The 25,348-nt window shown below is 41.1% G+C and overlaps 1 protein-coding gene across 12 annotated transcripts in view; it reads left to right on the top strand.

Annotated features, from left to right (window-relative positions):
• Window positions 1-25,348, top strand: part of sipa1l1 (signal-induced proliferation-associated 1 like 1) — a 375,648-nt gene that overhangs the window by 50,004 nt on the left and 300,296 nt on the right. Inside the window, exon 1 of one of the 12 annotated variants that reach the window (XM_078233430.1) lies at window positions 23,985-24,002. The exons of the other annotated variants lie outside the window; for them this stretch is intronic. The gene's annotated coding sequence lies outside the window, so the exon portion shown is untranslated. Of the gene's footprint in view, window positions 1-23,984; window positions 24,003-25,348 lie in introns of those variants that run through there. 12 annotated transcript variants of the gene reach the window in all.

The raw sequence follows: 25,348 nt of genomic DNA, 5'->3' as shown, positions 1-25,348 counted from the left end.
CACTGGAGTTTGGAACAATCTTCTCTGGTGATTGATAGGGTGACTGCCAGGAGGATGTTCCCTTTTGTGGGGACAACAGGAACTCTGAGATGGTTTAAGAATAAGTGGTCTCCCTTTTAAGATGGATAGCCCCCCCCCCCCCCCCAGCGCCTAGCCCCCCCCCCCCCCCCCCCCCCCCGGAGAGAAATGGAGGCTGGGTCATTGAATTTGTTCAAGACTGAATTAGATTTTGGCAATGTGTTCACTATTACTTTTGCTCCCCTCTTAAATGCTTGGAAAAGCAAATTACCATATTCTTTGTTGCTAATATGTATTTTTTAGCGCTGGATAACATTGAGTTTTCCTGCAATTTACTACGTTTTGTGGTAATTAAGAATAGAACCAGTCCTAAAGTGTTTAATTTGGCAAAATGTCCAGGAGTATTGTATAAGAAAAAAATTCGATCTTTGTGTGAATGAGCAGGGTAGAATCCACAATGTGGACTGAAATACAGTTGCATTTAACTTTTTTAAAAGATTAGTGGGGTTTTCTGAAATATTTGTACTTTCAGTCTTTAATATGTAACCACCTCGCCATAAAAATCTGTGACGTGTTGAAGACTCAAAATATGCCGCGTCAATGCATTAATTTAACTTCTGTTACTGCAGAATGTGCAGCTCCCTGATTTTTGATTCACAATTTGCAGCGATATTGAGTATACAAGTTGTTATTTCATTGTGAAAAACCTTCGCTGAAGCTGCCTGTTCTCGCAAGCCTGGGTCACGCATGGCTGGCTGCAAGTCAAATGTGGAAGCTACCAGGACTCGCTTGGAAGAACCAATGAAAGCAAGTCTTCCCAAAGGATTTTGAGTCTCACCAGTTTTATGTTCATTGTAGAGCTGATTGCATGAGAGCTGTGCTTTGGGAACTGGGAAAACAAACACAGGTGTCAAGAAGCCAGCTGATGCACTGGCTCAGCACCTCCAGCATTTTATTTTAAATTACAGTTCTACAGTCATCAGCAGACTTGCAGAAAATGATGAATTCCCAAAGCTGTCTGGCAGAAACGTAGAAGAAAACTTATTTTAAAATGTTTTAAAAATTCATTCATGGCTGTGTACATTGTTGGCTAGACCAACATTAATTGCCTATCCCTAGTTGCCTTTGAGAAGGTGGTAGTCAGCCACTTTCTTGAACTGCTGCAGTCCATGTGGTAAATACGAAGTGTTGGTGTGGAGTAGAATCTATTGAGAGGACGCACACCAGAATTGCCAAGTTGACTATTGAATGGCTTGTGAGCACCATTCAAATCTGGAGCTGTTTATCAAAACCCTTCTGTTGTATTATCTTTCTCTAAGAATCAGGTTTTATGTACATAAAATCATATTTCTCCCCCTTTTTAAATTAACAACCAAATTCAATGGCAGCAGAATAAATGTTGACCAATTTTTTTTTGAAATTGGGTTGAGACTGGGCTTTCCTGTTTAACAGAATTATTGTATAATATTTTGTGGACATTTATTCTTGAGCAGAATTAAATTTGAACATGATTCGTTGTGCCTTGAGCTAATTATTATTGTTGGTGAATAGTGCCAGAGGGACGTTCAGACTATTGGTCAATAATTGATGAAGGCCTGTAATGTACAGTGTTTGTTTTAATAGAGGACTTTGGATCACTGGGGATTTCGCACCATGTTGCAATTTTTGGGAGTGCTGCCAGAGCTGCACTGATTAGTGAAAACAGTCAGAAAATTGCTGGCACAGCAGAAATTTATGAGGAGGGGGAAAACATGCTTAAAGCACCTGCACACAAGTAACCATGTTGCCAGCTGTAGAGTTGGCACCAGATCATGACTTTCCATAACTGCCGAATGAGAAGATTACCATTTTGCTTTGGCCACCTTCTGTTTGTGGTTTGTGAGCTTTGACTTGCCTCACTTCTGCTGAACTAGTAACTCAATGTTTGTCAGCATTTGGAAACCTGTCTCAAGTGGGTTAAGTTAATGATCCCTGGACAAATATCCATGGTCCCATCACTTATTTTTCTTTTTTGAGAGTCATGACAATTTAAGTGTCCATAGAGTCGAGGGCTACTTTATAATTTTGCTGTTGTGCTGCCTGCTCCCTTTTGTCAAATAGTGTCAACTGTGTGCATGGCTTGTGACAACTTAAAAAAAAAATCAGTTAGCTGTAAAGGCAAAATTCTTTCTAAAACTACCTGCAGCTCGTTAGTGTTTGCCACTTCCTTTGCTCTGGAATTTTAGAAACTGGATATTCACATGGCACTATTTTAAGGTGGAATAATTTAGGGAATCATAGAATCCTATAGTACAGAAGGAGGCCATTCGATCCATCAAGTCTGCATCGACCACAATCCCATCCAGGCTCTATCCCCATGCATTGACCTTAGCTAGTCTCCCTGACACTAAGGGGCAATTTAGCATGGCCAATCCACCTAACCTGCAAATCTTTGCACTGTGGGAGGAAACCGGAGAACCCAGAGGAAACCCAGGCAGACACTGGGAGAATGTGCAAACTCCACACAGACAGTGACCCAAGCCAGGACTCGATCCTGAGTCCCTGGTGCTGTGAGGCAGCTGTCCTTGCCACGTGCCACTCTTGTCTTGTGATAGTGGGTAGCATCCCTGTCTCTTGGACAGAGACTCTTGGTTTGAGACCCACTACAGGACTTGATGGCCAAGGATGGTGTGGTCATAATGTGGCCAAACAGGCTGATTGCCAAACTGAAGTCCTTCCAATATGCCTGATGGCAGGCAGTAAGAGTGGGAGCATCTCCTGGTCAGCCATCTGCAAAAGACAATGGCAAACCATGCACTACCTTGCCAAGCATAATCATGGACCAACTTAAATTAACTAATGGAAGTGCATGTTGCCAATAGGGAGAGTGCCACTGGGAGAATGGGATAGCCACACTCGCAGAACCTGTGCAGCAAGAAATATAGAAACACTCTCATATGACTGCTTTTTTTTCCAATGAGAAGTTCTGATCAAAGACCTTTGATCCATGAAGGCTACAATCCTGTCACACTCTCGAAAGAGGCTTCAAGAGGACAAAATTCTACACCACTACTTACCTAGTTGATCTCCTCCCCTTTTTATATGGCCCCTTCAACACCACCTGAAATATAGTCGAGGGTCATCTCGGTTGGATGATGATTATGCTTTCACAAGGCTCAGAACAAAAAACTGAAACACACACAAACCAGCTTAGCAGAAATAATTCATTTGGAGAGCTTTAGTGAAAGGTCCAAGCTCCTGAATCCCTACATGATATTTGAACCATTTCTTGACCATTTTAGTCCTCCCCTCATTCTTGGGTTGAGTGTCACTGGCCAGGCCAGCATTTATTGCACATCTGTAATTGAGCACATAGTGGTAAGCTGCCGACAACTGAGTGGTTTGCTCGGCCATGGAAAACGGCAATTGAGTTAACCACACTGCTGTGGATCTGAGGTCATGTGTAGATCAGACCAGGTAAGGACAGCAGATTTCTTCTCAGAAGCAAAATGACAAACCAGATGGTACTACTTATGACAGTGCAGTAGCTTCATAGTTAGCATTACTGAAACTAGCTTTTTAATTCCAGATTAATTTAAACTCCACCAGTTATTGTGTTGGGATTTGAGCTTGTGTCTCCAGAAGATTTGTCCAGGTCACTAGATTACTGGAAGTTTGTGATTACTTGGATCCTTTTCACCCCCACTATCAAGTGCCCAACTGTGCACCACAGCCAAATAGAACAGATTACTTGTTAGCAATATATACAAGCTGCCTTCATAATGTGGTAACATTAAGGCCTGCAGTATTTTGTAAGTCACAAGATATCTTGATGCAAGAACCTATGTTTACATGCAAATGGGCAGAAAGTAGTAGTGTTTATTTCATAGTGTATATGACATTTTTATTTGATATGTATTAAGTCCATAGCACACATGCTGTGCTAGTTTAATTCAGTTTGGATGTCTTGTTAAATCCTTCTGAAAGCACCGATTTGTATTGGGCTATGGCGTTCTTACTGCCAGCCCTCTGATGCATCATTTTCATGTTTTGACGATTAGTTGATTATTAGGGGTCTCCTACTGAGCTTAGTGGATGTCCTTGCCCCACACTATTGAATGGGCTGTGGGAATGCAGTTGGGAGGTGAAAACTCTTGACTGACCCTTTCTCTGTCCCTCATTCTTTCCCAGCCCACAAGTGGACTCGAGGACCCCAAATCCTGGAGGCCGCAATGGTTCAGTAATTGAGCCTGAGACCTGGGTTTCCGAGCAGCTCCACACCATAAAGATTAGACTTGAATTAATATTTGCCTGCTTCAATTTCCATCTGACCAATTTTGACTTGCTGCCTTAAAACATGTATGTCACGTGCCCCGAGGTATTGTGAATACGATCAGCATTTCATTAAATGTTTTCTAAATTACATTGAATTGCTGTAGTATGGCTTGCTTTAACTACAGAGCTAAGATCCTATTCCGAGTTCAATCTCTCTCTAACCTGCTCTGTTAATGAGCAGGACAAGTAGGAGCAGGTTGTTTTGTTTTGGAGAGGTGTATGGAGGGCCTACAGTTGCACCCTACAGGCACAGCCTACCACTGCATCTGCAACAGTGGCCTGTCTGGCATATTATTATGATATGCACAAATTCAGCATCAGATTCAAAAGTCATTCATGTACTTTTCACAATGAATCTTGTTTGTTGAACTGTACAGGAGAATCCTCATCAGAAAAAAATTGTTCAATATTGAAGGCATTGCCTAGAACACGAGGGTGGGACGATAGGGTTTCTCTGAGCAGCAATTTTTTTTTCAGTAGTTGAAAAATAGGCAGTATTTTTGCACGTTTGGGCTCTTAAAATGATCACTGCTCTGTATCCCTGGAAGCAGAAGAATGTTTCTGTTGAATGGTGGATAATGAGCTTGCTGGTATGGCATAGGACATAATGGCTGTACAAACTGAAGCAATATCATCGCTTGGCATAATTGTAGTTCATTTTTAATTGGTTCTCCATCAAGCTGCTAAGGTTGAAAGAGTGAGATGAAATTAGAAGACCCATTTCCAGTTGATTCTATTACATACACTCCAGATATGTGACAGGATTTATACAAGACACAGCTTTGTGCAAGATGCTGACTTGTTGCACATCTTGCTAACACAGTAAGAGTTTTAACAACGCCAGGTTAAAGTCCAACAGGTTTATTTGGTAGCAAATACCATTAGCTTTCGGAGCGCTGCTCCTTTGTCAGATGGAGTGGAAATTTCCTGAGACATCTCCTGAGACTTAAATTTTATTTTTTACTTTACCCATATCAAGGTGAGGTATGCTAGTGCTTGGGAATAACTCCTGGGGCTAGATTTTTGGGGCCTCCCTGAAGACTGGAATGGGGGGGCAGTGCTGGGTCATGTCAAGTTCAAGGCATTCCCTCCATTTCAGGCCACTTAGAATTGATAGAACTGGTTTAGAGCTTGTTGAAGGGGATGGCTGAGATATTTAATGGGACTAGTGTCTGCTAGAAGCCATTGGTTTCAGAGTATGTGCATAGAGGTGCCAGTCATTGCTGCCCCAGCACATTATACTAGCTCAATAAAAGGACCATCATGGTCAAAGGGACTGCACACTTGGTAACGGGTGACATTGCAGGGCTGTAGAGCTGGGGCTGTCGAGGACAATTGGGTGACCATTTTTCCAGAAGGAAGGTTCCAGCTCGCAATTGGAGCAAAGCTGTCAGATTTTGGGCCTGTGGTAATGAGGGGGCAATATGTTTCACAAAGGTGGATAGCAGGAGGGTATGGCTGAAGAAAGAAAGGCAGGACAGCAGAGTAGGCCATACCCTGAAGACAGGAGAAACCTGAAGGTGAATGAGAACACATGTTGCAGATGACTGACTCCAGACAGATATGATGTGGAGTTGCCGGCATTGGACTGGGACAGGCACAGTAAGTAGTCTCTCAACACCAGGTTAAAGTTCAACAGGTTTATTTGGTAGCATGAGCTTTCGGAGCGCTGCTCCTTCATCACTCACCTGATGAAGGAGCAGTGCTCCGAAAGCTCGTGCTACCAAATAAACCTGTTGGACTTTAACCTGGTGTTGTGAGACTACTTGCTGTCCAGACAAATAGTCGCAGACATCTATGTCCTCATTGCTAAAGATTTTGCAACTTCTGCTGTGCCTTGCAAATGGCTGTTAAAGTCATTGTGGCTTTGAACTTCTTCACTTCTGGCTGCTTTTGAGGATCGGCTTTGGATCTTGATAGTATTGACAGCTGCCCACCACTGCATCTCTGGTCACAGATGTTTTCCTTGCCAGAGCTAGACGGCATGTTAATTTACTGACAGAAATGGCTTTGCAGGAAAGTTGGCACTGGGTTTCATTCTCATTGCTGGATTCCACAAGTATAGGCATTGTTGATTGCACCCATGCGAAACATAGGCTGAAACCCAATGTCACTGCAGTTAGCTCTCTGTGTGCCTTTTGCTTTTTAGCTATTCATCCCCATGGCAACCTCAGGTCAGGGGTTGTTTCTTAGAATCTAATGATGCCATAATCAGGAAACCAAGAAGCTGCCGTGACTCCTTCATCCTCTGCCAGTCCAGGCTGTTCAGATCTTCATGTGGCATCTTGCTTCCTCCTGTTGTGGAAGATTTTTGACACAAGCAGCATATCTCTCCCTCGGGACAATCAGCAGTTTTGGATGATGGGGTATCTAAATAAGTCCTACACTTCTATTGGCCCATTTCTATTTTTTTTAAGCACATTGGCTCTAAGTTGAAATCCATCTCCATGTCAGTTAAGGGATCACCCCTGTGAAAATCTGAACTTCAATCAGTTTCCCACTGGAGTTTACCCCTTCCACTTTACCCAAGCTCAGACAAGCACCCCCACAATGGGAAATTGCAGCTCACTTGGGGGTGGCTGTGTGCAAGTAGACTGACTAATACAGGCAATGTAGGGATCAAGAGAAGTGGTGTAGAGATAAACCTGCGTATTGTCATTTTACACGTGGTAAGTCTGTGGATAATATTGACAAGGTAAATGTAGATAAAAAGGAAGCGGGTACAAAGGACAGATCCCTGGGAGACTGTAGTGCTCCTCATAGAAACTGACAACTTTTGAAAAACAATTAATCCCCATGATGGCAATGAAAGGAAAGTAGTACAAAGTTTCACTTAAAACTTTTACTGTAACAACCCAACGTTATTCAAAGGATATTTGAAACCGGTAAATTTCACTTTAAATAGTCGATACAACAAAGCTACAGTTTGTGATTAAAAACACTGACACTACGTGCTCCTCAAATGTGGCGCTGCATGCAATCTGAGTCAGTCACCAGCAATCCTAATCTATCCAAAATCCGTGGGCTTGCCACTGACAAGAGACATCTACGAGCCCTCTCTCTCTGTAATCATGACCGTCATGATGGCACAGGGTGCCTAGAGATTCCTCTCATCTGATCCCTTTGTGGTCTTGTGCATTCTGGCAACACTAAGACAGCAGCAACTGATCTTTGCCAATTTACAATCCCTTGCCTTTCCTATCTTCAGTTCTCTGTCCTTTGCAACACAGTAACATGGTCTCTGCTATTTTCAGAGACCTTCTTCTACATGATCTGTTCGAAAACTGTTACATTCGGAGAGGACCTTGCTAGTTTCCTCTTGCATTCTTGGTGTGTTCTGAACTGCGAAACATAGGCTGAAACCCAATGTCACTGCAGTTAGCTCTCTGTGTGCCTTTTGCTTTTTAGCTATTCATCCCCATGGCAACCTCAGGTCAGGGGTTGTTTCTTAGAATCTAATGATGCCATAATCAGGAAACCATTTCACCCTGCTTCAGAACACTCCCTAATCCACTTTATTCTTAAAGGAGATATCTCACACAAAAAAATGGACTTTTCCCCAAGCACACTATCATTATGAAAAGTAACCTGGATGCTGAAACCAGTGAGAGCTTTATTAAATCCGTAGATGCATAACGAGTAGAACAGTCAGGGCAGAGTATGTAATTTGGATCACTGGTTAACAAAATGCAAGTAAAATTTATTGCATGCTAGTTGTCCTAGAACGTGCAATCTACAGATCGAATGAATGGGATAGAATTAGAGGTAGGTAAATTATTTAAAGGACCCGTGCTAGTTTTTGATGATTTGGACCAATTTAAACAAACACACACACTGATGTAGAGCCAACAGAGATTATACTCCAGTTTAATAATGCACTAATCATCCCACACTTGGAAGTATTGTGTTCATTTTTTTTCTCGGGAAGAAATATGCGTGTGTTTTTTTTTGGGGGGGGGGGTGGTTAATCTCAACAATCAGAGAATGGCAAGATTAGTGAGGAAATTTATCAAAGGCATATGAAGTATTAAATAAGATGAGGACGAGACAGGAGGTAAAATCCCAAATCTTATTTCAAAGGTATGATGGGATGACATAGATTCAAGTTGGTCAAATTATAAATTTCAAATGGATACCATGGAGCATTTGCTCAGCCGGAGCATTTGTTTTGGATTATTCTACCAGGTAAGATAGTAGAGGCAAAAAACCCTGGGCTTGGTGAACTTGAGAGTTGAGCTTTAATTCATCAAATGTCCTTTACTTGTCCTTGACTGCTCTTTATATCTTAGTTCCCTATTGTGTGATTCTTCATTATTCCAAATCTTCAGGCAAGTAACTGCTTCCTTTCCAAGAAGGCTAGAACAATGCAGGAGAAATAGCTTTAATCTCTGAATTATGTGAATAATGGTTTCAAGGGAGGGACTCATGGGTGTGATTTGTGTGTTAGGGGCAGGTTAGGCTGCGTGCTCAGGAAAAGGAAGGTGTCTGGAAAATGTTCTGTTCTATTTTAGCTTTCTATCTGTCTCCATGATGTAATAAAGAACAGAGAGGAAACGGGTTTAGCAGATTGTGTGCCCATAGTTCACAAGAAGCCATGTGTGAAGCTGCTTTCACGTTAATGGAACGTACTGATAGCTGACTGAACAATTACTCCCAGTGGACTCCTTGGTAAATTGCCAAAAAGATGCAGGCTACAAGCCGAAAGCACAGTTTCTACTTTAAAACTATTAGCAGTTTACTGTTATATGCAATGGAAAGATCAGAATGACCCATACTTTGACTTACTTAAGGGTTTCTGCTTACCTGATAGTGACCTACGGTAATGTACCAAGATTGAAGATCTCGTCTGCACAACATGCCAATTCCTTGACTTGAAAATATTTTCTCTTGCTTGAAAAAGTTGGCAATTTGGCTTTTGAAAATTGCTTTTGCCCTCCTTCTCTGTTGGAAGAAATGAATATTATGCAACCAAGACTGCTTTAAAACATTTACTATTGTATATCAAGTGCTGGCCTTGCAGGGCAGGTTCAAGAGGCTGAATGGTCTACTTCTGCTCCCATTTGCATTGTTTATAAGTTTGGAGGTGGGAGCATGTTTAATTGGGAGGAAGGGTTTCAGGTGGGTTTCATCTTCCTGATAAACATTGAGTTGGGAAGGCATATGGATAGCTTTCTCTACTCCTGTGCAATTAATGCCCACTTAAGGATCTCATCGCTATCGAAGATAAATCACCCGGTGGCGGGCAGGCCAGTTGACACATGGGGAAATGCAGCTGTCTAATGTGAATTTATTTCTTGATTTCTATGTCAAGCTTGACACTTAATGCAAGCTTACTATTAGTATATGTACCTAGGATACAGGCACTGCCTTTCATGTGGATGCCAGGGAATGTGCTGCGAGTGATGTGCTTGCCGCTTGCCTCTTGCCTATTCTCTCTCCTTGACCCCTTCCCTCCACTTGGAGGCTTGCTGCCTAATCTACAATCTGTAGTTTTGCCTCCTAGCATAGTCAAGATCAGGTGAAAATGTTCTACTTCGAGGTGGGTCAGAGTATGAGTTCATGGCAACACATTTCAAGATCTACTGGATCCATAGATATGGCACTGTAATGTGTTGTCAGTATTCTGGTAGAAAGAAGGCTGGTAGATGGCAGTTTTTATTAAACAGGAAATTAAAAAACTTAATGGGTTATTTGTTAGTTTCAAATGCATCTTTTGGATGCACACAGCTTTCATTGTTTCTGAATAATAATTGAATCTGTGTGTATAAACACAAGAAGGCGGCGTGGATATCCTGATGTGCCTTAGTGGAAATCTTGGCACTGAAATTTTGGTGAGATGCCAAAAAAGCTACAGCGCTTCTTGCGGAAATTTGGGTAACATAACAGAAGGTACAGTGGAGGAATTGTCAATTTGTCTTGACGTCGCTTCTGTATTTGTTTAACTAATTAGTTTAATTTTTGATGTTGCCATTTATTTTGCAGGATTACTGTGAATGCATCTTCCATTGTCATTCACACATCTGTGACTTGGGAATTGGTTATATTTTAGAGTAACTAATGAAGATTTGATTACTCTTATTATTAAAAAGTGCTTCTGCAGTCGGTGTCATTTGACTTTCTGCATCTCCACGGAATAACTCAACTGCTACTTGCAGATGGCCTCAGCCAAGGTCAGAAGCCGGTGATTATCATGCTTAATGATGAAAATGTGCTTTTCCATGTGGTTATTCATGGAAGAAACTGAGCTGAACAATGTGCCAGTTGTAGGTAAAAGAGATTGTTACTGATCTTTTACCCTTTATTGTGATGTATTTGTAAGGAGATGTAGAATTTCATTCTGCTTGTCAAAATTGGTGGAAGTGTGTGCATTTCTGTTTGATTGGAGATGGTAATTTAGCCCTGGGTTTCCCTTGTGACTTGGAAGTGTGCTGATGCCTTGTAGTTTAGTGCATGCTTGGAGGCGATGAATGATTTTAAGCAATTATCTCCATTTCAATTATTAACATTTTATTACGAGAATTAGTGAACTGTCTTGTGCTGTATCGTTTTTGTTTTAACTTTATTTAGTAAAAAATTAGACATCAGTTTGGTGTTTGTGTATTGTAAGTATTATTTCCCTTTTGGTGTCAAAACAAAATGACTCTTGTGATGTTTTACTAGTAAACCTTTTATCTCGTTGCTGAAAGTGAGCCAGATAATTTGCTGTTTTATAATAGGGATTTTTATGCCATGCGGAGCATTTCATCAGAGCTGCTTTGACTTGAGTCAAATTCCATTTTCATTACTCCCGCCACAGAAGGTGGGTGGAGGTAATGTATTCACCCGTGTTTGTTAGTCTGTTTGCAAACAAAATGTCTCAAAAATGAAATCATGAATTTCAGTAAAACTTTTGTACATAGATAGGGATTTGACCTACTGAAGAACATATTACGAACAGGAATAGCCCATTTGGCTTTGATTTGATTTATTATTGTCACGTGTTAATATACAGTGAAAAGCATTGTTTCTTGTGCGCTATACAGACAAAGCATACCGTTCATAGAAGGAAACAAGAGAGTGCAGAATGTAGTGTTACAGCCATAGCTGAATAACAGTGATGCAGGTATGGACCCAGATTCTGGGATTTTTTTTGAAGGATCTGTTAACATTGGGTAATGGGATGAATGACCTTTTAAAAAAATGTTTTGGGCTGTGATATAGAATCTTGTTGACTGTTTTAGAATGCCGTGGATTGTCGCAGCTGGTGATGCAGTTTGTTACAGCTGTCAAAATGTGAGCAGAGTTTTTGGGACAGGTTGTTGGAGGTGGATTGGCCTGAAGAAGTCGTGGTGAGATGGAAACTCTTGATAAATATTTATACTTTTAGTTACAGTACCGCAACCAGGTAGGGAAAAGCTTCAAGGAAGAAGTGCGTAATTATAATAACATTGAATTAACACAGTATGGTGGAGGTGTGCACACTACTGAATGTCCCTTCACTTGTAAAATGTCATTCTGATGTTTTTGGGTTGAGTTCTACAACCTTTTAACCAAACTTTTGTGGGACCAATAAGTAGTCTTTATTTGGTATGTATATTATTTTACTAATGATTTACTATCCATCACTGTTTTTAAAGCTGGAAACATACAAGGTACACCAAGCAAAGGTTGCAGTTAGTGGATAGGATGAATTTGATTACCTTGTAGGTTGGTTCTGGAAATTGACCTGGGTTTTGAAGAATTGCCAATTAGTCCTTGGCTTTGACATTGAGGTGGGAGTTTGATTTGAACAGCTAATTGTTGGGATGTACAACTGTATTCCAATAGGATGCTGCTGCCGGTCCAAAACTACCTTCTGCCTGCTACACCACTGAGCAATGTCATGTATGAATCTCCGTGCAAGTGCAATGCCTGGTACTTGCGATGTATGTCCTAGCAATTGGCTGAGCAAATCAAACAGCATGTTCCTTCAGCTGTTTATTGACTGGGTGAATTTTTAAAAATGTGTTCCTTTGCTTGTTCATGATAGGCAGAGCATAGATCATAATCGTCCAGCACTTGAAAAACCCAAAACAAAATGTCTGCTGTTAGATGTGATTCCCTATTTGGGGAGCACTTGCCAAACAATCCTGAGTGTGCTAACAGCTACACTACAGCCCGTTTAAGATAATCAGTTGAGCTCATAATATGGCTTGTATTATGCTTACTTATGCAACATGCATTCACACGGGGACCCATTCCTCCAAACAAAAGGAATATGTTCAAGCCTTGCACCTTTTACTGACTTACCAGAGAGCTTCGGGAACATATAGTTCTCCGTTGCTTACTCCATTATCAGCACCTTGGCCATCAGAGTTAACTTGTCAAAGAATTGGGCCCTTTGTTCTGTAGAACAAATTGTTGTGATCATTTGAAATTTGACATTCTTGCATTTATGATGACTATAAGATGAGAAGCTTTGGCAACGTGTCAAATGATATTGCTGAAAAGACCAGAAATAATGAAAAAAACTTTTTTCCTCTTCCTTTATGTGAACTTTTAATCTATCAGATTTGTTTCTTTTTCTATTGGGGTATCCTCCATTTTCATTAGGTTGGTTGTGCTCTCAAGATCTGTTATATTTGAACTTGATTTTGACCACTAACTCCATTTAATGGTTGGGATTGTGACCTGTTCCAACTTGGACTCACTGTTGTTTTACCAGAGGATTATGTGTTACCCTGGCCTTCGGCACCATTATCCCTTCAAAACTCGTCTCCAAGCTCCATGGCCTAGGACTCAGTTCCTGCCCTCTGTGACTGGATCCTAGAGTTCCTACCCCACAGACCACAATCAGTAAGGATAGGCAACAACAGCTCCTCCACGATTATCTTCAACACCGTTGCACTGCAAGGCTGTGTCCTTAGCCCCTTACTGTACTGATACATGTATGACTGTGTGGCCAAATTCCACTCCAATTTGATTTTCAAGTTTGCTGATGACACCACTGTAGTAGATCGGGTCTCAAACAATGATGAGACGGGTAGAGGAAAGAGAATCTGGTGGAATGGTGCAATGGCAATAATACCTCCGTGTCAGTGAAATGAAGGAGATAATCATCAACTTCAGGAAGTGTAGTGGAGGACATATCCTTGTCTACGTGAATGGGGATGAAATGGAAATGGTCGGCAGCTTCAAATTTCTAGGTGTCCAGATCACAACCTATCCTAGTCCCTCTGTGCTATAGTTAAGAGAGCCCACCAATATCTGTACTTTCTCAGGAGGCTAAAAAAATTTGGCATGTCCGCTACAACTCTCAACAATTTTTATAGATGCTCCATAGAAAGCATCCTTTCCCGATTTGCTTGGTTTGGCTCCTGCTCTGTCCAAAACTGCAAGAAACTACAGAGGATTGTGAACGTAGCCCAGTGCATCATCCAAACCAGCCTCCCATCCATTGATTCCGTCTACATTTCCCGCTGCCCCGGCATAATCGAGGGCCCCACGCACCCCGGACATACTCTCTTCCACCTTCTTCAATTGGGAAAAAGATTCAAAAGTCTCAGATCACTTACTGACCGATTTCTAGAACAGCAACTTCCCTACTGTCATCAGACGTTTGAATGGACCTACCTTGTATTAGGTTGATCTTTCTCTACGGCCTAGTTATGACTAACACTACAGTCAGCACCCTCTCCTATCCTTCTCCCCTATTTACTCTGAATGGTATGCTTTGTCTGTATAGTGCGCAAGAAACGATACTTTTCGTTATCCCAATACATGTGACAATAAATCAACTCTCTAAATTTTGTGCTTTATGCTTCAATGCACACTCCACTTTGTGTTACCTTTCTTTTACTTTGTTTGAGCTTGATGTCAGTAATGAAGAAAGCCTTTTCCCAGGGGTTATTTTAGAAGAGAACATAAAATTGCCTAGCCTGCATCAAAGAGAAGCATGGAAATTACTGCCAATCTTGTCACCTAACAAGTACTTGATATAAAATTCCACACCACACCACACGATAAATGGAAGAACCATAAAGGGTGTAGAGACGCAGAGGGACCTGGGTGTGCAAGTCCACAGATCTTTGAAGGTGACGTCACAGGTGGAGAAGGTGGTGAAGAAGGCATATGGCATGCTTGCCTTTATAGGACGGGGCATAGAGTATAAAAGTTGGGGTCTGATGTTGCAGATGTATAGAACGTTGGTTCGGCCGCATTTGGAATACTGCGTCCAGTTCTGGTCGCCACACTACCAGAAGGACGTGGAGGCTTTGGAGAGAGTACAGAGGAGGTTTACCAGGATGTTGCCTGGTATGGAGGGGCTTGGTTATGAGGAGAGATTGGGGAAACTGGGGTTGTTCTCCTTGGAAAGACGGAGGATGAGGGGAGACTTAATAGAGGTGTATAAAATTATGAAAGGCATAGATAGGGTGAACGGTGGGAAGCTTTTCCCCGGGTCGGTGGTGACGTTCACGAGGGGTCATAGGCTCAAGGTGAAGGGGGGGAGGTTTAACACAGATATCAGAAGGACATATTTCACAGAGGGTCGTGGGGGCCTGGAATGTGTTGCCGGGCAAGGTGGTGGAGGCGGACACACTGGGAACGTTTAAGACTTATCTAGACAGCTATATGAACGGAGTGGGAATGGAGGGATACAAAAGAGTGGTCTAGTTTGGACCAGGGAGCGGCGCGGGCTAATTGTTCCTGGTTTCTCGTTTCAAGGCTTCATTCTACGATCATCTTGCTGGTGCCAGTACAGAGTGAGACTGCGGATAGTTGGGAACCTGTCTCGGGGGCAGGGAATTCATATGGTGTTCGTGGAAGTGGAAATGACTAGGGTTGGGAAGCATTTTCCGATCGGGGCCATTGTGATCTCCTGGACTCGTTTCGATCGCCTCAGGGGGTCGGAGAGGAATTTCCCAGATTTTTTTTTCCCCATATTGGCCCTGGGGTTTTTCACTCTGGGTTTTCGCCTCTCCCTGGAGATCACATGGTCTGGAATGGGGGGGTGGGGGTAAGTTAATAGGTTGTAATGAACAAAGCATCGTAGCTGTGAGGGACAGCTCGGTGGATAGGATATTGGTATGTAGATAGGCTGGAAAATTGGGCGGGGATCCTGGATTCAGGATTCAATCCTGGACCGGGGAGCGGCGCGGGCTTGGAGGGCCGAAGGGCCTGTTCCTGTGCTGTATTGTTCTTTGTTCTTTGTTCTATCCTCTTTGCCATTTTTCCTGTTGTCTATTACACTGAATAAGAGAAACACATGTTCAACCGCAGGCAGTTATTATTGCTTAACTTTATTTACACCTCCCCAATAGGGAGTGCAGCAGAGGGCTCCACATTGCAATATAACTTGTTGAGTTTTGTCCAACCCATAGTGTTTTTAATTATGAAAATGAGTGTGAAAGTTTTAAAAAGCGTTTTGAACGATTTGTGGGTGAAAGATTAAATAGAGTGCCATCATGTGATGAGAAAAGGAGAAATTTGCAGAGCAGTGGGGAAGGAGCAAGGGGATGGGATTAATTCGTGGCTCTTTCGACGGACTGACACAATGGGCTGTATGGCCTGCTTTTATGCTGTAAAACTCTTTCTGTGGATGGTGATAACTGGAGTAAACATTTTCAACATCGTGAGGGGCTCAAGGAAGATATTTACATAGAATGTCTAATGAAAAGATAACATTTGCACAGAATTTAAGTCAATACTGATTTTTCTGGGCAGGAGATGGTTGAAAGATTGCTATTTTAATATTAAACATGTATAGCTAGCTAATATGCTAAAAATACTTTCAGGAACTGAAAATTCCAATGTCTAAAATAAGGTTCACAAAAAAATCAAAGTTATATATTTCACAAAATTCCTGTGCTTATTCAGCTACATCAAGTGAACATGATATTTTCTCTCATAATAATTAGAACCTTTGTGTATAGACGTGAAGAAGCTGCAAGACTTAAGTGCCTTAGTGGACATCTTGAACATGCGAGAGTGAAGGCCAGTCTGGGTTACACCCACTTTGGCGCAAAGCTTTGGTTGAATTTGAAACTGCATTTGTGTAGTTTGATTGCCTTTGCCCCAGTTTAAAAAATTCTGATAGTCTGCTGATGATATTGCTCATTTACTTGGATCGCTTAAGTGCATCCATTAACAGGTCTGTGAAATTAATGAATTATACATTTCTTGTCCATTCTGATGTTTTTTTAAATGCAATAAAGATTATAATAATTGAACAGCTATTTAATTTGTTGATCAATTATTCAGCAGTAAGTATTCTATTGTGTATCAAATTTATATGTAGCGGTTACAGACATTTTCGATTTTTAAAACAACACAACAGTTCAACAAGAACCATGACTGACAGTGGCAAGGAGCAGTAATGTTGGGAAGAATTTTTAAAATTCATTTATGGGATGAGATTGTTGCTGAGAAATCCGCATTTATTGCTCAATCCTTGTTGCCCTCGAAGATGAGCTGCTGCCTTGAACCACTGCAGTCCCTGAAGTATAGGTACACTCGCAGTGCTGTTAGGGAGGGAATTCTAGGATTTTGACCAGCGACAGTGAAGGACTGAAGATATATTTCCAAGTCAGGATGGTGAGTGAGTCGGAGGGAACCTATTGGTGGTGATTTAATGTTTCCAATGTAATATAAAGGCCCATAACTTCCTGCCCCGGTGTAGGGGGGGGCTAAGTTCCCATGTAACAGTTTACCCAGCAGTTGTCTAGAAGTGCAAACTTCCTGTGGATAATTTAAGCTGGGTTGGGAACTATCCAACTTAAATCACTAACTCCAGATAGTTCTGCCAGTTTTACCCTGATTGTTACTCTGAAAAGGTTAGAAGGGAAAGAATCACTTTGAACTCCAGAGTAACTAACTAAACACCCAGACCCAACTGGACACACCCCACACACGCACATGCGATGTCCCTGGACCGACCGGACCATCTCCTCCCAATTGCCTGAACCATTTACCTTTGTAACTTACCTGCTCCCTTTAAATTGTCGATACTGCTACTGCTGTTTAAAAAGAAAAGTGAGTGGCTTCTCTGTGCCTCAGTTACTCCACACTTATTCTGCTTCATTGCTCCTGTCTCACCCACCCTGAGTGCGAAGGTTGGGCAACGTAGGGGCTTCGGAATCCTAGCAAAAGGAAAGTTCATTCAGAATGCCAATCTGAAGGAGATTGCCACACTGAGGAAGTTGTGGACCAAAATGTTTTAATAGTGCATTGATTTTTAGAAACTCCCTGTTTATATCTGTGATTTAAGATTGTGATTAAAAATAAAACAGTACTTCCTCTTTCTTATTCTGTTGCACAAATCCTTTTATTGCATTATAAACAAGCCTATAAGTAGGCTGAATGCTGAACATTTGATAATTGTAACAGTGTATAATAAGCTTCAAGTTTTGGATGGGCGAAAATAAATGTTATGGGAATGTTTAACCTTGTAGGGGTTTGAAGGCTTGACCTGATTTTTCCAATTGTACACCTGAATAGTCATATGATTACACAGGTGTTCACTGAGTGCATTAATGAATTTTGTTATTGAGTTGCAAAAAATGTTCTGTACTAGAGGACAGAATCAGAAATAATAACCTTTAAGTTGGTCAGTTAACCTCTGCTCCGGTTCACTACAAACAGAAGTCCTTATTGAAGCATTTGCAACTCCACATCTTCAAGTTATTGTGGAAAACTCTACATTGCCTCTGTAAAACTACAAGTAGATGACTGAACATTCTGCCATTTGTCAAGTGTAACATGAAGAGCTTCCCCATTGACAAAAAATAATTCATCCCATCAACTCATTTAGTGTGTACAGTAGTGTTGTAGGGAAAAATCCCTTGTACCAGTGCATTCAAAGAAGTCGAGTCGCAAGGCAAAGTTCAAAGCGTTTTTCTTTATTGTACAATTACTGGGAACCCAGGGAGAATCAACGTAACCAGCTCCGAAACAGTGGCTTGGCCACGTTGATCTCAATCCTTTCACATCAGCTCTGGATCTTTATAGGGATCCAAATTCGAGCGGGAACATTTGATGATGCATTTTTACAATATGTATAAAGTGGTCTGTCGGGTCAGGAAGCTCTCTGGGAGGCTTGTCAATTTGCATTTGTATGGTGTGTGTTTGTGTTAATGGGACTACCTGTTCTTGCCCCGGTGTTTTAATGTGTTTCCCATTATCCCCTCTATGTGTCCCCTTATCTGAATTGACCTCATTGTTTTGTGTCTGTGTTCCCTGCTTGCGAGATTAGGTATTAATGTCATTTTGTCCTGCTGTGTGTAGGGAGATTTAATCTAATCTTTTATTCCTTTTACCCTAGTTTGTTAAGTTTCTTTGCCTGCCTTGGCCATTTTATTCCTGTAATATTTTATTGATAGTCTGGTTATGCCATATAGCCCACTCTCGGTATTGACTCGCAGATATCCTGATCTTCCTTGGCCAAAGGCCGGTTTAAAATGCAGCTTTGCGCTGTTGCTGGGCAGAATAAGGATCTTTCGTTGGCTTTGAAATTTAAAGGTCTCTCAGCTGTGCAGAGGGGGTTTGAACGAATATCCATCTGGGTGTTCCCCTCTGCATTGTAGGCACGTTATGAATGGTGCCAATATGGCTTTTGGAAAATTGCCTACTTCAGTAGCATAGTATTAATGTTGCTGGACTAGTGATCTAGAGACCTAGATTAATGATCAAGGAAAATGAGTTCAAATTCCACCATAGCTGCTGGGGAATTTAAAATCAATCAATCAAACAAATCTGGAATAAGAAGCTACTATTGGTAATGGTGACCTTGAAACTATGTTGTAACAACTCATCTGGTTCATGAATGTCATTCAGGGAAGGAAATCTACCATCCTTGCCCATTCTGACTTCCATCTGACAGCAATGTGGCTTGCTCCTAAGATGCCTTTATATGACTCTCAGCAAAGTGGTTGACCGTTAACTGCCCTCTGAAATGGCAGGGCAAGCCAGCATCTCGCTGGTGTTGAAGTGGTTCACCGCAACCTTCTCCAGGGTAATTAGAGATGTGCATTAAATAGTGGCCTTGAATGGACACTTTTGCAGACATTTACATGCTACCGTATAGGAATTTTTATATGGTTTGAAGCAACTATTAACATGCAAATTTGCACAGCTGGTGGCAATATCAAAGGGTATACTTACTAAGATTGGTGGTTGGCAAGAGCCAGGTTTGTACTCTCATTAAATGTTTTTTTCTCGTGTCACTAGCCCAGTATGAAAGCAATTTACTATTGATTTTAATTCTGCATATTTAATCTTCAAAAGATGTATTTCAATTAAAATTAGGCAGTGTGTAAATCAGGTGACTGACCTAAACCTGTGCAGGTTGGGTTAAAGTCGGATAGGTATTACTGAAGAGCAGAAGCCCTGGGCTCTTTTCTACTCGTTTCTAACATTGAAATGAGTTCTAAGAATGTACATCAAAGTGTTCAATGCATAGAATTGTATTAACCCAGATTTATCTAGGAGCCTGAGTGTCAATAAACATGCAATTTTCAACATCCAAAAGAATTTAAAAGAAGCTGAGATATCCATAAATGTGAAGCATAAGTCCAGCAAATGTTTCATGACTCATTTGTTGAACTGGACTTGGAGAGCACCATGCTGCAAAGATGTTGTATGTAGATTGGAGAGAAGAACAATGAGTTAAAGTTGAAACTAGCTGGAAGAGGCTACGGCAGAAACAAATAGTTTTAAAGATTTGTAGCTACATAGTGCCTTTCACCATTAGGACATCCCAAAGAGTTGCCATTGCCATTTTCTCTTTATTTTTAAAACTTACCTGTTTTTTGTTGGATGTTAGTGTTGACTAATGACACGAAGTAAGGTAAGTAAGTTCTTAAGAGGATGTAAAGCTACGTCAAAGGGATTTAGCTAGGTGAGGTGACTGGGTAAATTTTGGCAAACAGAGTATAATGTGGGAAAATGTCCATTTTGGCAGGAAGAATAAAACAGCGGTATGTTATTCAAATGGAGAGAGATTGTAGAACTCCATGGTACAGAGGGATTTGGTTATCCTAGTGTATGAAACAAAAGGTTAACATGCAGGTGTAGCAAGTGGAATGTTAGCGTTTACTGCAAGATGAGTAGCGTATAAAGTAAGGAAGTGTTGCGACAAAAATAGGAAATGCTGGAAAATCTCAGGTCTGATCGCATCTATGGAGAGAGAATAGAGCCAATGTTTTGAGTCTGGATGACCCTTCATCAGATTCCAGTATCCTCGGTATTTTGCCTTTATTGAAGTGTTGCAACAGCTCTACAGGGCCTTGGTGAGACTGCGTACAGTTTTGGTCTCAAAAGAATTTAATTGTATTCGAAGCAGTTTTGGAGAAGGTTCATTTGACTGATTCCTGGGATAAAGGGGTTTTAGCATATGAGAAAATTTGAGCAGGTTGGGCCTGTATCCTTTAGGAGTTTAGAATGAAGGTGATCGTATTGAAACTTCTCCTCATCCTGAGGGGACTCGACGGAATGGATGCCGAGAGGATTTTTCCTTCGTGGGAAAGTCTAGAATCCGGGGACACTGTTTTTAAAAATAAAGGTCTCCCCATTTAAAACAGAGATGAAAATCTTTTTTTCTCAGAGGATCTTTCAGGCTTGAAGGGCTGAACTGCTTACTCCCAATTCTTGTGTTTTTGTCTGACTGATGTAATGTAGCTGAGATCTCCTAAAGCTGCAGAAACCAAGAGTTGAGTCTAAGATTTTCCTGGTCTCTGACTGAATACTGCAGTAAGTTGTGCACTTAACTCTTGAATCATCAGGGAGATTGGTTTGAGAATGTTTGCACCATTTTCCCAACTTTCCTTTTACTTTCCAAATCTGTAGGTAAAATAAGGTGAAGGATTTATTTATCTTGTGTTGATGATATGCATACTTCGATTACAATTTATAAAATCCATACCGCCTTTCAGCTATGAAGCCATTAGTTATTTTATTGGGATACTATTTTACATGCTGCACTCATGATTTTTAATGGTTGTTTTCATTGATGTGTAACCAGTCACTTCAATCTAATAAGAAATTAAAAGGGTTAACGCTAGGGGTAATGCACAAATATTGTAATACATAATGGTAATCTTCTCCAAATTTTTTGAGGAGGTAACTAAGTGTGTTGATGAAGGTGGGGCAGTTGATGTCATATACATGGACTTTAGTAAGGCGTTTGATAAGGACCCCATGGTCGGCTTATGATGAAAGTGAGGAGTTGTGGGAAAGTTGGCCAATTGGATAGGTAACTGGCTGTCTGATCGAAGACAGAGGGTGGTGGTGGATGGAAAATTTTCGGATTGGAGGCAGGTTGCTAGCGGAGTGCCAGGGATCAGTGCTTGGTCCTCTGCTCTTTGTGATTTTTATTAATGACTTAGAGGAGGGGGCTGAAGGGTGGATCAGTAAATTTGCTGATGACACCAAGATTGGTGGAGTAGTGGATGAGGTGGAGGGCTGTTGTAGGCTGCAAAGAGACATAGATAGGATGCAAAGCTGGGCTGAAAAATGGCAAATGGAGTTTAACCCTGATAAATGTGAGGTGATTCATTTTGGTAGGACTAATTTAAATGTGGATTACAGGGTCAAAGGTAGGGTTCTGAAGACTGTGGAGGAACAGAGAGATCTTGGGGTCCATATCCACAGATCTCTAAAGGTTGCCACTCAAGTGGATAGAGCTGTGAAGAAGGCCTATAGTGTGTTAGCTTTTATTAACAGGGGGTTGGAGTTTAAGAGCCATGGGGTTATGCTGCAACTGTACAGGACCTTGGTGAGACCATATTTGGAATATTGCATGCAGTTCTGGTCACCTCACTATAAGAAGAATGTGGAAGCGCTGGAAAGAGTGCAGAGGAGATTTACCAGGATGCTGCCTGGTTTGGAGAGTAGGTCTTATGAGAAAAGGTTGAGGGAGCTAGGGCTGTTCTCTCTGGAGCAGAGGAGGCTGAGGGGAGACTTAATAGAGGTGTATAAAATGATGAAGGGGATAGATAGAGTGAACGTTCAAAGACTATTTCCTCGGGTGGATGGAGCTATTACAAGGGGGCATAACTATAGGGTTCATGGTGGGAGATACAGGAGGGATATCAGAGGTAGGTTCTTTACGCAGAGAGTGGTTGGGGTGTGGAATGGACTGCCTGCAATGATAGTGGAGTCAGACACTTTAGGAACATTTAAGCGGTTATTGGATAGGCACATGGAGCACACCAGGATGATAGGGAGTGGGATAGCTTGATCTTGGTTTCCGATAAAGCTCGGCACAACATCGTGGGCCGAAGGGCCTGTTCTGTGCTGTACTGTTCTATGTTCTAAATAACTTTTAATCTTTTGGAAGCTTATAACTATAATTGGGCCATTTTGCAGTCATGTTTGTGCTGTACACTTGCCATAGCATGGATGTGTTGTATATTTTGTATCTGCGAGCTATGCATAAATGACCCAAGTTTTGATGTATGTAACAGGCTTAACTTAGTGCTTCAGAATGTCTACTCAATGCTTCAATTCTGGCTTCCAGTTCTTTCTGTAGTTCGTTCTCTTTTCTTAGTCCACACCGAGTTACAAGCATACGAGTACAGTGAGCATTAATAATGAAAAGGGCTCTCATAATCAAACACTTAACAGTTGAACCCAACAGAAAGAGAAATGAAGCTACCATGGGACCTGAATTCTAAAATCAAATCTTCAAAACAAGGGGCCACTTGGTATGAACTCAGTTTGTTTGACTTTGTCATAAAGCTTTGGTTTGTTTGCCCAGGTGCTTGGATTTTCCCATAATGCATTGTGTTTAATGCACAGAAAGATTCCTCATCACTTTAGAAATGTCATTCAGCTAAATATTTTTAAACTAAAATTTATGTATCTATTTAATAATTTCTCATTATTTCTCCATTTTAAAGTTGGCTGTAATCGGAATATTGGTTACCACATGTCAGCAACTTGAGAAACATTGGAATTATTTTTCTCTAATCCTTTACCAAGTTTTTAAATGCACAATATGTTAATGATGGCAATTTAGGATACTATTAGATTCTCACAGTTTTATTTATGGCAACAAGATATATAACATCTATTGATAGTTTTCTTTCTACTGTAACATTTGTACATCAGCTACTGGAATTCTTCCTGATTTAATGTGTCCAATTTTAGTAATGGGATCGATCAACTTGCATTGATGTAGATTGGAGAATCTGTCCCTAACAATGTACCTCCAGCTGTACCATTGTGATACTATACAATTTCCGTCAACCCTAACCCTGTAACATGTTGCCAGCTTATTAGAATTATGGGGTAACATTTGTAGGGACTGGATTAAACTGCTCAAACTCATTTTGTGAAAGCCCATTGGAAACCTCTCATTCCATCAGTTTGATTTGAAACTGCTTCCAGAGAAAAACTTGCATTGATTCAGTCAACCTAAACCAGCAGCTCTGACTGTGTTTTGTTGTGGATTGATTCCAATAATCTTGCATGCCATGGCTTTGTAATGTGCCACTATGAATATAAGTGCATTGTTCATTTCTATTGTGCTCTGATGCACCAGTGAGAATGCAAATGTGCTGAGTGTTGCTTTGCATTGTTCTGCTTTTGGAACGTTTCAATAATTCTGTAGAATGTAATTCCAGTGAAAAAAGATTATCTGGCGCAGGACTGTGACCCACTGAAGATTATAACAGCATAACATGTTGGTATCCCCCCAAATCCTTGTGATGAAGGTACTAGAAGAAGAATTTCTAATAGCCTGGCTGTAAGGAGGAAACTTATTGAAGATTTAGCAATTCCTAGGGAGAATGACCGTTTGGAAGGTAGTCAACTTACACCTGTCTAAGATGTCTTGTAGTGACCAGATCAAGAGCAGCAGTGGATTGGTTGTATTATGATCACTGTTGAGATCATAACTTCTGAGAAATCAGAACTTCTAATTACTGGTCGAAAGAGAGACAAATCAATATTTTGCATTTAAAATTTTTTAGTTTATCAAATGACTTAAAGCACCGGGCTTAACACTTTTTTCCTTTAAGTAACTCATACTTTAGAAATAAGCAGTCCTTTTGATATTCATCTCTTTCTACAGCAATACACTTCACATTGCTGCCAGCTTCTTATGGACTGTGTCCATTTCCTGCTGAGTAACTCTTAATCCCAGAACTGCATTTCACTTTGAGGATTATGATGTTTCCTCTTGCTCCAAGTTAGGCAAATCTTTTAGCCTCCTTTAACTCACAAACTTGCACTTCAATCTGGGACAAACAAGCTCTGAATCAGCATTTTCTCTGCTTAAGATGCAGACCTGGATGATTCTATTCCTTGCTTTCAACTTTTCAATTGGCTGCAGACCACACTGGACAAAACTGTAACTGCTGTCTGTCTGTGATAACCTGGAGTTTATGGGGATGCCTGGTGTCATGGTAATGTCACTGCGCTAGTAATCCATCAACTCAGGATAATGTTCTGGGGACACTGATTCAAATCCCACTGAGGGTGCATTTTGAATTTGATTTCAATTAATAAATCTTACAGCTAGTGTAATGGTGACCTCCAAAACCATTGTCATAAAACCCAATCTGGTTCACTGATGTCCTATTTAGGGAAGGAAATCTGTCCTTTCCTGGTCTGGCCTACATGTGACTCCAGACCCATTGCAATGTGGTTGACCTTAACTGTCCTCCTGAAATGTACTCAGTTGTATCAAATCACTGCCAAAGTTTTAAAAAGAAATGAACCCAGCCAGACCATCTGTCTGTCTTCACATTGAAGATGCCCTCCATTTTGTCACAAGACCAAATGCTAAATTGGATAGATTTCGAACATATCTAGCAACTCAAAATTGGGCATCTATGATCAGCAACAGAATTCTACACAACCTTATGGACCTGGCATATCTTCCACTCTACCATCAAGCTGGAAGATCAACCATGGTTCAATGAAGAGTGCAGCAAGGCATGCCAGGAGCAGCGTCATGCATACCTACGATGAGGTGTCAATCTGGTGAAACTGCAACAAAGGGCTACTTGCCTGCCAAACAGCAGATGCAGGATGTGATAGACAGAACTAAGTGTAC

Source organism: Mustelus asterias, chromosome 18 (genome assembly GCF_964213995.1).
Source record: "Mustelus asterias chromosome 18, sMusAst1.hap1.1, whole genome shotgun sequence".
NCBI lineage: Eukaryota > Metazoa > Chordata > Chondrichthyes > Carcharhiniformes > Triakidae > Mustelus > Mustelus asterias.
This window is presented reverse-complemented; position numbering and strand designations above follow the sequence as displayed.